Genomic DNA, 3,957 nt, shown 5'->3' on the forward strand with positions numbered 1-3,957 from the left:
CAGGGCAGTGGTGGCAGGGTAGTGGTGGCAGGGCAGTGGTGGCAGGGTAGGAAGGGTGTCAAGGTAGGGCTGACCCAGATAAGGTTAGGCAGTGACGCCTGACCCAGAAAGGAGGTGCAGTGGTGGTAGTTGTGGTAGTAGCATTGGTTGTGGTTGTAGTTGTGGTAGTTTTGGTAGTAGCTGTAGTTGTGGTAGTAGTTTTAGTTGTGGCGATAGTGGTGATAGTTTTGGTAGTAGCTGTGGTTGGGTTGTTGTGGTAGTAATGATTGTTGTGGTGATAATGGTAGGTGCTGGGGATGTGGTGGTAGTAGTGGTAGCTGTTGTGGTGGTATAAGTGGTAGAAATGGTTGTTGTAGGGTGGTTGGTGTGTTACTATCTTGGTGGTGGTTTGATAGTACTGGTAGGCAGGTGGTAGTGGTAGCTGTGGTGACGGTGGTAGTAGTGGTAGTAATGGGTGTTGTGATGTTGGTGGTAGTAGTTGAGAGAGTTTATTGTGGTGGTGACAAAATGGTAGTGGTGGTAGTAGTAGTAGTAGTAGTGGTAGTAGTAGTAGTAGTAATAGTAGTAGTAGTAATTGTTGTTGTTGTTGTTGTTGTTGTGTAGCAGGGTCACGTAAATGTGGGGGGGTTGAAGGGGGTGGAGTTGACGGGGGTAAAGGAGGGGGTTGAAGGAGGTGGGGTTGATGGGGGTAAAGGAGAGGGTTGAAGGGGGTGGGGTTGATGGGGGTAAAGGGGGGTTAAAGGGGGTGGGGTTGATGGGGTAAAGGGGGGGTTAAAGGGGGTGGGGTTGATGGGGGTAAAAAGGGGGTTAAAGGGGGTGGAGTTGATGGGGGTAAATGGGGGTTAAAGGGGGTGGGGTTGATGGGGGTAAAGGGGGGGTTGAAGGGGGTGGGGTTGATGGGGGTAAATGAGGGGGTTGAAGGGGGGGGGCAGTGCACCTGGCTTTTACCATGCGACTCACTGTACTGTACCGTAATGATGGTAGTTGTGGTCATGGTGGTAGTAGTGGTAGCAGTGGCGGTTGTGGCTGTGGCAGTGGTAGTAATGGTATTAGTGTAGATGTGGTGGATGAGGTATTGATGCAGTGGTGGGTGTGGTAGTAATGGTGGTAGTCATGGTGACCGAACTACAGAATTACATAACTGTCTTGATTAAAACACTTAAGTCAATCGAAAGCCTCAACAACCACACCTACCACTAACATCACTACCACTACTACCACCATCACCACCACAACTTCCACCACAACCGTGTCTGCTACTAAAATCGCTACCACAACAAGCACACCAACTTCCACTGAAATAAATCCCACATCTACCACCGTAACAACCACTGCCATCACAACTACCACAATTACAACTACAGCCACCACAACCACAACCACGACTACTATCATTACGGTACAGTGGAGTGAGTCATGTATGGGTTGAATGACTTCCTTCCCCTGCACCACCCCTCAACCCCCTTCAACCCCTCCCTCTTCCCCCTCCACCCCTCCCTCTTCCCCCTCCACCCCTCCCTCTTCTCCTCCACCTCTCCCTCTTCCCCCTCAACCCCTTCCTCTTCCCCCTCCACCCCTCCCTATTTCCCTTCAACTTCTTCCCCTTCAACTTCTCCCTCTTCCCCCTCCACCCCTCCCTCTTCCCCCTCCACCTCTCCCTCTTCCCCCTCCACCCCTCCCTCTTCCCCCTTAACTTCCCCCTTCCCTTCACATGACGGAACTCCAGGTCTCGGTTTCATTACACACCTGCTGCACTGCTACTACTACTACTACTACTACTACTACCACCACTACTATTACTACTACTACTACTACTTCTACTTCTACCACTACTACTACTACTACTACTATCCCTGGTGTAGGATGGGATGAAGGATGCAGCGACCTTCGTTTGTCTTCACCTCTTGTTTACACTCACTCAGACCTCACTTTCACCTCACCTCACCTCCGCCACACCACCACACTACCATCATACCACACTACCACACTACCATCATACCACATTACCATCATACCACACCACCACACTACCATCATACCACACCACCACACTACCATCCTACCACACCACCACACCATTTATACCACTCTGCACCACATCTTAGTGTAATTATTTCATCCGGTTATATTAAATCACACCACACACACCTCCCTGTCACACCACACAATACCACAGCAAGACTTCCTTATGTTACTTCACACTACACTACACCACCACACCACACCACACCACACCACACAATACCACACAACACAATATACCACACTATACCATACCACACACAACATCACAGCACATCACACCATGAGGAAACCACACACACACACACACACACACACACACACACACACACACACACACACACACACACACACACACACACACACACACACACACACACACACTAAAATACAATACAGGACACTAACCTTATTGAGATGATGCATGTCCGAGATGAATACCTGAAATGAAAAGAAATGAATGTCAGTAATTGAGAAATGAATACCCAACTCTGAAAGAAATGCGTAGTAGTAGTAGTAGTAGTAGTAGTAGTAGTAGTAGCTGCTGTTGCTGTAATCCCATGTTCATCTGAAACGTCAACCCGGTGGACTGCAGGCTGAAGTTCCACCCCTCCTGCAGTCCACCATCCTCCTTTAGGGGGATAGGGAGGGAGTTGAGGGAGGTCTGTATTGCCGGGCAGTGGAGCCGCATGGTTATATACGTGCCACCACACGAAGGCGTCTCTCTCCATCACTAGAGAGAGAGAGAGAGAGAGAGAGAGAGAGAGAGAGAGAGAGAGAGCTAAGGTCGTAAATTAACAAATTAGCGGTGAGGCAATGAGTTTAAATCTCTCTCTCTCTCTCTCTGGTCAAGTGAAATGCTAATCCAAGGTGAAGGAGCCTTGGTCTTCCTCCTCCTCCTCCTCCTCCTCTTCATCCTCTTTTTCTTCTTTTTCATCTCCTCATTGTTGTTGTTGTTGTTCTTCTTCTTCTCTTTCTTCTTCTTCTTCTTTTTCCTCTTCTTCTTCATCATCATCATCATCATCATCATCATCATCATCATCATCATCATCTTCTTCTTCTTCTGTGTTCATGATTTTTCTCTTCTGTTCCTTCTTTTCCTTCACCTTCTCTCCTTCTCTTTATCTTCCCTCTCCCTAATCTACCATTTTCCTCATTTTTCGCTTCCTCCGTCTGTGTCTCTTCCTCAATTTTTATCAAACTTTTAGTACACCAAGTGCAGTAAGAATAATTTATATTTACACACACACACACACACACACACACACACACACACACACACACACACACACACACACACACACACACACACACACACACAGAAGGGAGACAGGTATAGACTAGACAAAGAGCAGGACAGATGAAAGATACATAGCTATTAGAGACAGATATATAGATAGAAGTCACAGTCAGAAAGATAGATAGGTAGAAATAAACAAAGGCGAAGCAAGCAAACATTAATCAACACACCAATCACACACACACACACACACACACACAAGCACGCACACACTATAAACAAACAAGGAAGTGAAAGCGAGGATGAGGCACCCTACGCATGCCAAAACAAGCCGCTGTTTATATTTTTTTGCGTCTGCCCTCACGCTGACACAAAAAAATATAAACACGATGACAATTATTCATCAGGCTACATCAATAATCCAATTCTGGTTTATTCATTTGTATTTTCTATTTAATTTAAGCTTTACCTCAATGTATATGCATGAGAGGGAGGAGAAGACCGAGGATGAGATGGAGGGTTGTAGTGGAGAGGCATATGAGAGAGGGAGGTTGTATGCTGGGAGGATGGAGAATGAGAGACTAACTAGGAGAGTGTGAGTGAGGTGGAGGGGGGAATGGGGAGGGAGAGACCGAGGATGAGATGGAGGGATGGAGGAAAGAGGTATATGAGAGGGGGGTGTATGTTGGGAGGAG

This window comes from Coenobita brevimanus, chromosome 21 (assembly GCF_032717465.1).
Source record: "Coenobita brevimanus isolate Jiangsu-jjx chromosome 21, ASM3271746v2, whole genome shotgun sequence".
NCBI classification, from domain to species: domain Eukaryota; kingdom Metazoa; phylum Arthropoda; class Malacostraca; order Decapoda; family Coenobitidae; genus Coenobita; species Coenobita brevimanus.